This window comes from Pristis pectinata, chromosome 8 (assembly GCF_009764475.1).
Source record: "Pristis pectinata isolate sPriPec2 chromosome 8, sPriPec2.1.pri, whole genome shotgun sequence".
In the NCBI taxonomy this organism is placed as follows: domain Eukaryota; kingdom Metazoa; phylum Chordata; class Chondrichthyes; order Rhinopristiformes; family Pristidae; genus Pristis; species Pristis pectinata.
The window spans coordinates 21564650-21578282 of record NC_067412.1 but is presented as its reverse complement, the minus strand read 5'-3'; the positions used below and the strand labels follow the sequence as shown (position 1 = coordinate 21578282).

Genomic DNA, 13633 nt, shown 5'->3' with positions numbered 1-13633 from the left:
ACATGCAAGGATGTTGAAGGAGTTTCCATTTAGCAAATCCTATTAATTGCAGAAAACGCAGTGAATGGTAATAGATTTAAATGTTACCTTTAATGTAGAAAAGTGTCCTAGGATGCCTTCAGAGCTGTGTAGGAAGAAATGATCATGTTGAATTATAGGAGGCATGGTCAAAATTTTGGTTAAATTGATAGTTGTCTTTGTATTCATTCTTTAAGGTACTGGAAATAGTCGGCAATTCAAACTGTTAACAAGGATGCTTTATTCACGCACTGGCAATTTTAATGGTAGTTGTTGATCTCAAAAGAGACAAGTTAGACACACAGTAAGTGAGCACAGTGTTCATACCCACAGAGTATAGATCCTAATTATATATTCTTATGTTAACATATAACTCCATGATACATTGTGATACAATGCTTTGTATATGTAGGATTCTCCACATTTGTTTTATAGCTGTGATCTCCATTTTTATGCCATCTTGGTCCATTACCTGAAGAATAATAGTCTGATCCTTGTAAATTAGCATTTGGGTAATAAGGAAGGTTCTGGAGTTGACTCATGGATGGGTGGGAACTCTTAAAATGACATCAGTTGTTCCAGGTTATTAGTCAACTTTTAATGGTTATTTAGCATTCTCTACTGCAATTGGATTTGTGTGGACGTGAGGGCAGTCTTTGACTTGGCTAAGATATTTAAAGGGCAGGCACGGTAGTGTAGCAGTTAGTGTAACGCTATTACAGTGCCAGTGACCCGGGTTCAATTCCAGCTGCTGTCTGTAAGGAGTTTGTACGTTCTCCCCATGTCTGCATGGGTGTCCTCCGGGTGCTTTGGTTTCCAAAGACGTACGGGTTAGGAAGTTGTGGGCATGCTATGTTGGCACCAGAAGCATGGCGACACTTGCGGGCTGCCCCCAGAACACTACGCAAAAGCTGTACATTGAACCACGCAGTGAAATACATGTGACTAATACAGATATCTTGTATATAAAAAAAGAGTTGGGTAGCCTGCCACTTCTGACTTTCTAAGATCAATAGTCATTAGAGTAAAGTGACTTGAACAGAGTGGCTGCTTTTAATGGAACCTTTTTCACAATGAGCAGTCAGCTTTAAGAATCACACACTTCTGTTTGTCAGTGCTGGCCAGATCCGATACAAGGACATCTACCCGTAACAGTTTTTCTCTCTCGGTAGCTGCCTTGTAATAGGCTGAACTGTTCCAGCATTCTCTTTTATTTCAGATTTCTATCAGTTGTTGTGTTCTGTAACTCATTTCCAGCACTTCTTTCCACTCTACTGGCCTCACTCATTTCCCTCTATGATTAACAAACATTCATCCAGGATGAGGTTTCTTAAGAAAACACAATTGTAAGTATGTCAGCTGATTCTGTTGGCTGTTTCATAAATAAAGCACCTTTGTTTAAATTGCTGACTATTTCTAGTATTTTAGAGAGTGAATAAGGCACTCTCTCATAGATGACACCAACACCATTGATCCTGGTCTCCATTTTATCAAAGGCATTCCCTTTGTCCTCTCTATTCTTCCCCCATATCACTAATTAAAGCATTTGTTTTCTCACTTCTGTTCTGATGAAAGGTCATTGACTGGTGTAAATCATTTGGTGTGGCTGTGAAATCAAGATAGGCAGAGAGATTCACTGGCTGTTATGATTTTAAATGGGTCTGAATAAAGAATCACATTTAACAATTAATTTGGTTAGGGGGATCTGATAATATGGAGAATGCAGCCTTTTTTCTTTTGTACTGCACAAGATCAAGTTGTATTTGTGTAACTCAGTAAGCATGCCAAATGTTTACTTCTGCAGAAAAATGTAGCTGCAAAACTCCTATCTGGTTACATTTTACTAATTATTTTCTCAGGCTTCCTCTATAAAGATTGGAGTGGTGCCCATTAGAAAGTAGGTGAAAGACGTGAAGATCGTATTAGGCCATGAGAGGAGTACTAGTATTACAGCCTTGGTTTTCTACTATGTCGCTCTTGAGCAGATTGCAATGAATTGCAAAAGTGCAAAGCACTGATGAACCTAAGAAAATTTCTAACGCAAGCTCTCAAACTTGTAACATCTGTGTTTAGTTGAGAAATGTAGATCTTAGTTACGTCATTAAAAGAAATCATTGCTTCACAAATATAAAAATTACACAAAGGCTGCATGCAGCATTCAGATATTGGTTTACATAAACTATAAAGCTTACGATATGGTTGAGGAGTTCACAGTTTTGTAAGTTATAAGTGTTCTTATAGCAGGATCTTTAGAAATCTGTAATTGAGAGTAAAATGTATTCTAAAGAACTTATTACTGAATGTTTAAATGATGGAGTTCCCTGTTCCTATCCCTTTTTTTTTTGCTGCACTATGTAGGTAAATTTATGAGACCAACTTGCTGCATATTCACCAGCAACATCCCTGTAAACTCCTAACCAGTGTTTCTGGTATGGTGACTCACTTTTTTGAGCATGTTCTAGTTTCGCAAATTGGGAGATGATTGAGGTTAGTTAAGCAAGCAATTGAGCAATGCCTAGAAGCTCCAGGGCTAATAATCAGGAAGCAAATTTATAATTAATAGCTGAACTAACAAGAAATGGTGTTATTACCAAGTTACACAAAATATATAATAACAAAATATCTGTTCTGGCATTGCTTATGTACAAAAATAAGAAACATTTGGGGAAAAAAAATTCCTTCACCTCTACATCATATTTTTCTGATCTTTGCTTTTTCTTGCTCTCTCCAGCAGTGATATTGATGTTAAAATATGTTTTGGAGTTTTCATAAAATGTAGTTTTCTTAATATTGAGTCTTAATTTTAAAACAACTCAAATAATTCATCAGGGCTTCTTGTAAGAATCATATTCTATTTAGTGTTGTGTAACTTCAAATTCTATTGGATATCACAAAACAGGTCCCAGAAGACCTGGCTGTAACCCAAGAAGGGTTTATAACTCTCTGGTCTACTCTGTGACAAAATATCACAACTTTCATTCAGTGATGGATATTGAAAAAGAATATCAAAGATGTCAAGTCACATAAAGTTTTTAGATTATCAGACGACTACATAATGAGATTTTGCCAGGCGTAGAAATGTCACTTTACTGATTTACGTCTGTCTGAGAACTGAGGTAGAGCATAATTCAAATCCAGGAAAGATTGGCAGGGTAATTTGTGTGAACTGCAAATGTTTTGAAGCACCAGAGAAAGATAGTGATCAGGATAGAGTTCAGTTGCTGGGGGTTCTAAGTTGAAGTAGATTGCTTCAGAGTTAAGTGAAATGATACTTCTTGGAAATTTAAAAAAATTAAATATTAGTTATAATGGGGAGATTAAAGAACTTTGTGCTAAACATTTTGTTATTAACATTTTTCAAATTCTTGCTTTAAGGATGGACTAAAACAAATTGGATGACTACACTAGGAGATCAAATGCTTCTATTAATATCAGGTAGGTACCAATGTATTATAGAGATTAAAAAAAAATCTGCATCAAAGCTAATGTGTATTAAAACAAACTACTTGTGCACTTCATCCTGCACATGAATACTTCAAATAGTGCCTGAAAATATATTTTTGATTAGTAATCCTTTTGCAGGCCTTTTTAAGCTGTTCGAAATACATGGATCTGTATTTTATGGCCAGTAGTGAGCCAAATGTATTTGCCACTGATCTCTGGGCTAAGTTTGAGCTTGCCTTATTCGCTTTGATTGGCAGGATTTTGCTGGATGATGATGCACAGATCCTCAGGAGTGGAGCCCTGTGACATAGCGGGACCTTCCATCTACAAATCTTGTCACTCGGGAGTGAGTGGGAAGTTGGTAGAATGTCTGCCTCGGGGAACTACTGAAGATACTTTGACAGGCATATAGGTTGTACTCCAGCTAAGCCATCTGTCAAATCTTGAATATTTCTGATTTATCAGTAACATTTCAAAACTCTTAAAATTAGAATATTAACATGAAAAGTCATTTTAAAAATAAACAAAGCACTTAAGCTATAGACCAACTGAATTTTAAAATGAATTCAAATGATTTTGAGTCTAAAAATAATAATAATTAATCTCTTGTGGCTGTTCTCTGCCATTGAAATGAAGATTGTTCAAATATATTCCCCAAAATAAATGGTAGAGAATAGAATTAGTTTTGAAGAGTAGTTGTAAAATCATAATGAACAGCAGTCACCAGGTTGCCTCTTCAGCATTCATGTACCATATATGGAGATCTGAGACTTGCTGACAAATGTGGGACTGTAGGCATTGCCCCACAAAACCTGGCCAGTTGTTTCTGGAATGTGATGATTTGACATCTAAATCTGCTGATTTCTTTACAAATAGGAAATATAGAAACTACCTGAAGAATTGAGAGGGCAGAACTGCGACAGATGGAATTCAGAGTGAGAAAGTGAGTATTTATCTATTTTGAACCTCAGAAGGGTAGTTTTGAACATTTCAGAAATGGCAAGTGGTAAAGTAGGAACTGTATAACTAGCGAAGGGAAACAAAAACTAATTGAAAGGGCAAGTGGAATGTTGGGTTTTGTTTCAAAGTGCATGCTGTCACATAGCAGTTATATAAACTGGTTAGACCTTATTTAGAGCACTGCATTTCAGGAAGGATCTAACATTAGAAAGAGAATCAGAATTGGGTTTATTATCATTGACGTATGTCATGAAATTTGTTGTTTTGTAGCAGCAGTACAGTGCATGACATAAAAATTACTATAAGTTCCCAAAAAAAAACAAATAATGCAAAAGAGGAATAACGAGGTAGTGTTCATGGGTTCATGAACCGTTCAGAAATCTGATGGCAGAGGGGAAGAAGCTGTTCCTAAACATTGAGTGTGGGTCTTCAGGCTCCTGTACCTCCTCCCCGATGGTAGTAACATGAAGAGGACCTGTCCCAGATAGTGAGGGTCCTTAATAATGGATGCTGCCTTCTTGAGGCACCGCCTCTTGAAGATGTCCTTGATGGTGGGGAGTCTAAAATCCTCTTTCGATCCTGCACATTGGAGCCTCCATACCAGGTGGTAATGCAACCAGTCAGAATGCTCTCCACCGCACATCTATAGAAACATGCAGGAGTCTTTGGTGACACACCAAATCTCCTCAAACTCTTATGGAGTAGAGCTGCTGGCGTGCTGCCTTCGTGATTGCATCAATGTGTTGGGTCCAAGATAGATCCTCTGAGATGCTGACGCCCAGGAACTTGAAGCTGCTTGCCCTTTCCACTGCTGACCCCTCAACGAAGACTGGTGTGTGTTCTCCTGACTTCCCCTTCCTGAAGTCCACAATCATTTCCTTGGTCTTGCTGACGTTGAGTGCGAGGTTGCTATTGCGACACCACACGCCACCTCATCGCCATCTGAGATTCTGCCACCAACTCATCGGTGAATTTATAGATGGCGTTTGAGCTATGCCTAGCCACACAGTCATGAGTGTAGAGAGAATAGAGCAGTGGGCTCAGTATGCATCCTTGAGGTGCGCCTGTGTTGATTGTCGGTGAGGAAGAGATGTTACTACCGATCCACACTGACTGGTCGCCTGGTAAGGAAGTCAAAGATCTGGTTGCAGACTGAGGCCCAGGTTTTGAAGCTTTTTGATTAGTACTGAGGGGGATGATGGTGTTGAATGCCAGGCTGTAATCGATAAGCAGCAGCCTGATGTATGTATTGCTGTTATCTAGGTGCTCCAAAGCTGAATGGAGAGCCAGTGAGGTTGTGTCTGCTGTAGACCTGTTGTGGTGGTAGGCACATTGCAGTGGGTCCAGGTCCTTGCTCAGGCAGAAGTTAATTCTAGCCATGACCAACCTCTCTTCATCACAGTAGATGTGAGTGCTACTGGGCGACAGTTGTTGTGGCAGCTCACCCTGTTCTTCTTGGGCACCGGTATGATTGATGTCCTTTTGAAGCAGGTGGGAACCTCTGACTGCAGCAGTGAGAGGTTGAAGATGGCTATCCTGCCCTCTTGCTCTGCCATTCAGTAAGATTATGGCTTCCTTATTCATTGACTTAATTTCACTTTCTGTTCTGCTGCCTAGAACTGTTGATTCCCCCTGATAATTTCCCCCTGGGAATTGAAGGTGGATATGGCAGAATGATGATGATTTCCCATGGTTGTTGCTCCTTCAACTGGGAGGCTGTTTGCACGTTTGGCAGCTGTTTGTGATGTTATTACTTGTGGATTTTGCTGTTTTGGATTTCCACATGGCAGGGTGTCTCACAAGGAGGCTGTTATCTTCTGTCTGTGCTCTGCCATTATTTGCCTTGTATACTGTGCACTGTCTTGGCTGCTAGACACATAGAAAATGCATGTCTATCCACTGAAGTCAATGCCAATTCACTGGTTACCAATGCTGGTCTTCCAGATATCTGCCATGAATCAGATGTGCACAGGCGTTGTCCAGGTGAATGATGACCCATACCACCTATTCACCTCTTGGTCCCCAGCGACCTTTGTAGACATATATACAGGCCCTTGTATGTCACAGTACAGCAGCTTGGAGGAAAACATGGAATGAAACCACTATCCAAAATAAATATCTAATTTCAGGCTCAATAATAAAGCTGCCTGCTTTTGACTTATTAAAATCATGGAAGCTTGTAAAATGTGTTCAAGTTGTGGAATGTCACTTGATAAACTATTATCGTTTAGGAGTACTGCAGAATATGATTGTGGCAAACTTGATCAAACTATGGATCACAACAGCTCTTGGGCCTTTTTACAGATTTGACAGTGACATTGCAGAGATCCATTGCCTTTCCTCAAACACTAGACTGCTCAGTTAGCCTTAAACTGGGCTTGTCATTGTTGCTACAAGTTCCCTATATGAGAAAAAGAGGAACCACAATGCCCTTAATGGCAAGGACATAAATCTTTTAATGTAAAAAGAAATACCTTGAATTAGTGGAGGTATTTAAGAATGATTGCAGGGTCTAATAGAGGCAAGTATTTCCTTCAGCAGGAAGGAGTGGATTAAAATATTAATCTTAAATTTAGAGCAAGGTCATTGTGAGGTGAACCCAGGGAGCATCTCCTCACAAAAAGGGAAGTGGCAATCTGGAATATTCTTCCCTGCTTTCTGTCCCACCACACCGCCAAAACAGTTTGATGGGGTCAGGTCAATTGAATTATTCTCGGGCAGGATGAAGGGTCTCAACCCGAAATGTTGACCGTTCGTTTCCCTCTGTAGATGCTGCCTGACCTGCTGAGTTCCTCCAGCATTTTGTGTGCGTGTTGTTCCTGTTTAAGGGCTGAGATGCCTACTCCTGTTGGTCTTACTGTTAAATGGCTTTACCACTTCAAAATTGCATTTAAATGAGACGTTGAAAGTATCAAGGTAAATCTCTGGTGCTTAAAAAAAATTAAACAGAATTAGATTTCACAAGTCATGATGCTAATGACATAACATTGTTTGAACCTACTAGTTAAATTTTGAAAAGAATTGCAGCACATTCGCAGTCCAGACTTTGTCCCAGTGGCAATGAAGGAACATTGATGTATATTCAAGCTTGGAGTGGTGTGTGAATCGAAGATGACGACTGGTAGTCCTATGTGATGTTGCCCTCATTCTTGATGGATATGGTCAGGCAGGAGGGAAATAAACACTCGACGTTTCATCAGGACTGGAAAAGAAGAGGGCCTCAGTCCCGGCCACCGCCAGGCTGAGACCTCTCACACCACCGTTGGGTCCTACTGCTCCTCTGCTTCCACCAGTACTCCCCTCCCAACCCTGGTCTCTCAAGCGTCTCTCCACCCCTTGTCTCCCCTTCACTCCTCTGAGCCCCCATCTTCCTCTCACCCCACTTTACCTGACCCCTCTAACTTTCCTCTCTCTCCTCTGACCCCAGCCCCTGCAGTGTCTTCACTAATCCCCTCCAACCTTCTCTCTGAGGCAGAACTTTCTGTCCTTATCAGGGGCCTTACCTTTGACCCCCTGAGCCTCAAGGTTGCCAAGGGGGTCAATAGGGTTGTTAAGAAGGCATGTGGAGTGTTGGCCTTCATTAGTTAGGGTATTGAGTTCAAGAGCCGCGAGGTGATGTTGCAGCTCTATAAAATTCTGGTCAGACCACAGTTGGAGTATTGTGTTCAGTTCTGGTTGCCTCATTATAGAAAGGATGTGGAAGCTTTAGAGAGGGTGCAGAGGATTTACCAGGATGTTGCCTGGATTGGATAGGTTGAGCGAGCTAGGGCTTTTCTCTTTGGAGAGGTGGAGGATGAACCATAGAACACTACAGCACAGAAAACGGGCTATTCAACCCTTGCACGCAGTCCATAATCCTCCAGACCTGAGGGTGACTTGATAGAGGTGTACAAGATGATAAGAGGCATAGATCGAGTGGACAGTCGGAGACAATGGCTAACGTGAGGGGACATAATTTTAAGGTGATTGGAGGAAGGTATAAGGGGGATGTCAGGGGTAAGTTTTTTACACAGTGATGGGTGCGTGGAACGCACTGCCTGCATTGCTGCAGTGCACTGCGTGGATAATATATGCTACAGCAACTGTACGTTGATGTCGAGAGTGTGGATGTTTAACTTAGTAGTGGGGCTATCAAGCAGGTAACTTGACCTGAATGGTGTTCATCTCCTTGCTGAATTGGTGTTTACTGAAGTCTTTAATGAATTATCTTCAAATGGCTATTGGTAAACCTGGAATGGTGTGTTAATGGAGAACATTTTGCAATAAGCATTCAGATTAAATGTTTGAAGGACAAGGTGAATAAAGGGAAACTGCAGAGTTCTGAGAAACCCTGTATGTACTGTCTAGTAGTATGGTTGGCCAAGCTTCACTCATGGTCCAGAGATTACTGTTTTACACAGGAACCACATACGCATAGATTTAGACTTTTAATTGTTGAATAGTTTTTATTTGTGGCTAAACAACTTAAGGTGAGTTTGAGAAATTGACTTGAAATTAAGTCAGAGTCGCTTATTTGGGTGGAATGTGTTAAAATAAAGGATACATTTATAATTGGTTTAACTGCTGAGAAACTAACTACAGCAAATTTTATTGTTGAAACCTAGAAAAGGCCAGTGATCTGCTGGATCATTCCGGATATGACACACGTACTAGAAGAGAATATGACTCCATGTATTTTAATTATAAATTCTGATGATGCAGGAAGTTTATTTCCTAAAGAGACATTCAAGAAAATAATCCCTTTTTCATAGATGAATCTGTACTGGGTTATTCCATATTACAGAAATGTAACATAATTATCAGCTTAACAGGATCTATTACTGAATTCAAATTCCTTCACTTGACTGGTAACAGAGTGCTGCCTGTTATCACTTCTGTACTTTGTGTTTTCTGTCTCCCAAAGAACTGTTTGTTGTGTTCAGTAATCTACAAATAATGTTCCTATCTATTGTTAACAGTTGCTGTTAAAGGTTCCTGCTGACATATTGACAAAAATACTATAGATTGAAGTTGATGTGAGAGACCAGAACCACTGACTTGAATGGATGCTGCACAATTACTTTATTAAACAAATTGTTTGAAATTGATGACAAGTAAAAATTGTAGTAACTAAAATAAAATATCAAGGAATAGTTATATTACTTTATTACAGCTGTAAATTTGTTGTCAATGCTTTGGATTCTGAGGAGGTGAAAGACTTTATATAAAAAAATTGTTTCATGGAATGAAAATGTGCACAGAAAATGTTTTAAAATACTTTCAAACACTAATTCTGTTCATTCTTACCTGATTTTTGTTTTATGCTTTGTTTTAATTTAACTCTTAGTTTTACTTAATCTTGTATCTTTATTATGATTTCCCCTTTTGGAGTGATTGTTAGGAAGAATTTTTAGAGAGAAATCTGTTGATTTTATTCAATTTCTTTTGATTTTGCAGAGCATCATGGTAATGTGGGGGGGGGGGGGGGTGTGTTTTGGTGAAAAGGATTTGGAAGATGAATGAAGAGAGAGATGGAAGAGATTAATGAGCAATGGGTGAATAGGCTAACATGCCTGACTGGCTTTGTGCTCCGTATTAGGGCAAATGATACTGAGGTTTTCAAGGTGGTTCAACAGTGTTCTCCTCACCTATTTAAAACAGTTGCAGGCATTATCCAAGAGCAACTCCAGAAATGTTACCAATCAAACTGTTTTGGTGGTTTTGATTTGAAGTAAGATTATTGGTTAGGATACCAGGTGAATTTTTTTTGTTGTTCTTTGGATAACACCTGCATCTGTTTTAAATGGGCGAGAACAACACTTGTGAAAACAGTGAAATCCAATCAAATTTAAACATTTCACGAGGCTTTGCAGATCACCAGAACAACCTTGAATTCTTTGGCAGTGTGCTACAGGCATATTAGCCAATCCACTCATCTGCTCATTAATCTTTACATATTTGAGGAATATTCAACTTAATTTGAAACTAAGTTTTTTGATGTCAAAGAATGACAGTCTATGCATTCTTGTGTTTTCAGATTTGCCATTCCAAGTGAGCGAACAATATACAAGGCAAGAGCAGTACAAAAAGTCTACCTTATCAGTTAATAAATACACAATAGCTGGATTACTATAATAAAAATACTGAATATACAAATCTTATTTTCCTTTTGCTGTTTCACTCTGATAATGACAGTTTAGGATTTATTTTATCTTTGTTTTCTGGATACACTTTTGATGCAACACAAGTAGCCTTTGGTTGTATTTGTGATTGTACAAGGATGATTGTACATATTTTAGAAAAGTTACCATTAATGTTTAATATACAAGTATAATTCAGAATAGTACAAAATGAAATTTGGCATTGTCACATTCTCAAATATAATTTTTATTAAACCAGATGTAACAACATTGCTAAGAGCTTTTGAATTTACCTAGTTTATTGTTAAAGCAACATAAATGATTAAATTTATGAAAATTGATATAAAGACAAATCTTGTCTAAAATGGTATATTTCCTTTGGCATATTTCCTATGGCAGATGAAGTTTCAATAAATTCTCTAATTATCAGGCTTAATTAAGGAACTGCTATTGACACAGTGGTATAAGTATCTGTTGGATGTGTTGTAATTTCTTAATATCTCTTCTATGAAAAATACAAAATTGCCCTGTCAGCATGTCTGTACCCATTTTTTTTTTAAAAACTATTTTGAGCAATGTATTTGATACCATATGCGTCAAACCAGAATTTGGGTCCTTAAATTTTGACAGTTTGTTCAAAATTGAGTCTCTGACTGAGTCACTTATAAAAATTGGGTGAAGATAAATACATTTAAACTATATTGATTTAGCCCCAATTTTAAAATTAACCATCTGATTTATTTGCAATATGTTGGTTTGTAGGAGGAGTCACAATGCTGATTATACTTCACAAATCATGATTAGGTGATATGAAGTAACTTCATTTATGTGTAGTTTAGTTCATAACTCCTTGTAATACATCATCTATGCATCATGTACACTGGATTAAAATTACATTTGGTTAGAGTATATGTGGTGCATCTAATCAAATGAATAATCTTTCACTGCCACCTACAGGACAATATGCGATGAATGTAATTTGTAAAGGGTAAGCTCTATATTATAGTCACTTTTGACTTCCTTGTGCTGGAAGATAAACACTTTAATGTATGTTTATATTCATGGAGAATGCATGTTTAAGCATATGTATATTGATAGCAATAAGTTGGTATATTTTCATAATTTTAATTGTCACTTTACTGATTCTATAGAGCATTTTTTTCTTTGAATCGTCAAAGGAACAGATGTCATGCTGCATAACAGAATTTAGAGTTTATTGAACCTTCAATGTTCAACAGAGTTTCAAACCAGATATAGTGATTTGAAGATGGGGAACAATGTAGTTTTATCTGACAGGCATTTTTTCCAGGTTCACTTATGAGTAAGTTTATTCCAAATGCGACTATTAATTTGACTGCAATTCTGTATGTAGGAATAAGGGCAGCCTCTTAATTTGGAGTGCATTTGCTTGCATGCTGTTTGAGGATGGGAAGTTACAACTGGAAAAATTGGCAGTATAAAACTGGAAAATGTTAAAAATACTCAGTCTGTTTTAAGTTGGTGGTCTTTAATCAGACTCATTTTACCTTGCCACAGATGCTACTTGGTCAGCTGAGTATTTCCAACATTTTCTTTATTTGTTTTCATTGGGATGTTAGAAGCCACCTGCTGGATACAGCATTTCACTGCAGCACATTAGGATCTGAATGTGCAGCCTATTTGAGATAGTGCTTTGTTTCTTAGGATGTATTAATCACTCAATTACAGCAATATTAATGTGGATTTCCTTAAATTTAGATCCACACATTGCTTGGAACTCTGGTGCAAACAAGGCAATAAGAAATCAGCAGTTGAGCAGGCTTAAACCATATCATGGAAACATCCCAATCAGCACTCACAGGAGGTTTCCTGCTTGCATGAATTTCTTCACGGTATTAATGGTAGGAGATTATCTTATGCACTATGAAGGTTTCTTCAACACTTTTGAGGTTTGTTCTGATCTGTAAAAATCAGCATGAGCTATAAAAGTTCCCTAATTGGAGCTCAGACGAGGACCAAGTTGAGCAGCAGTAGCAGGACCAACAACAGTGTGTTGTTCACAGACCTGTAGCTTCACAGCAGTGGAGGTGCAGCTTATACCTGTTGATGATATTTTTACCCCATGCCTGTTGAGTCATTGATGTGTTGCACTGAACCAGAACAGAATGTCTGGCAACAGGCCAACAACTTAACAGTGGCTGTCAAATTCATCAACACCCATGGCTTCTTTTAAATTCATTTTTTTGAGATCTGGATATCACAGGCAAAACCAGCATTTATTGCCCATCCTTGATTATTATTATTGAACAGAATGGCTTACTAGGTCATTACACAGAACAGTTAAGAGTTAACCTCGCTAATGGGCTTGGAGTCGTATATAGGCCAGGTAAGGATGGCAGATTACTTTCCCTAAAGGTCATTAGTGAACCAGAAGGGTTTTTATAACAAACCAATAGTTTTGCACTCATTACTAGTGATTAGGGCTTAAAAGAAAATCCCAGTAAATTCAACAATTACTGTATCAGTAATTAGTGCAATTACTGATAGGAGTCAGGGCATTGAGTAAAGGAGTTGGGACATTATGTTGCAGTTGTATAAGTCATTGGTGAGGCCACACCTGGAGTACTGTGTACACTTTTAGTCACCCTGTTATAGGAAAGATGTGGTTAAACTGGAAAGAGTGCAAAAAAGATTTAGGAGGACGTTGCCAGGACTAGAGGGCCTGAGTTATAGGGAGAGGTTGGCCGGGCTGAGTCTTCGTTCCTTGGAATGTAAGAGAAGGAGGGAGACCTAGAAGAAGTGTTTAAAATTATGAGAGTCACAGATAAGGTGGACGATAACAGTCTCTTCCCCAAGGTAGGGGAGTCCAAAACTAGGGGGCATAGGTTTAGGATGAGGGGCAACTTTTTCACGCAGGGAGTGGTATATGGAATGAGCTGCTAGAGGAAGTGGTTGAGGCAGGTACAATGGCATCATTAAGAAGCACTTGGAGGAGAGGGGCCTGGAGGGATATGGGCTGAATGCAGGAAATTGGGACTAGTTAGGTGGACAACATGGTCAGCATGGACTGGTTGGGCCGAAGGGCCTGTGTCTGTGCTGTATTGCTCTGACTC

At 38.8% G+C, this 13633-nt stretch overlaps 1 long non-coding RNA gene across 1 annotated transcript; it reads left to right on the top strand.

The window, feature by feature from the left end:
* Positions 1-3404: 3404 nt before the first annotated feature.
* LOC127573952 (uncharacterized) lies at positions 3405-10513 on the top strand. The gene is made up of 3 exons (XR_007956843.1): positions 3405-3453; positions 4339-4405; positions 10439-10513. It is a non-coding gene; the product is annotated as an uncharacterized LOC127573952 (long non-coding RNA).
* Positions 10514-13633: the final 3120 nt, after the last annotated feature.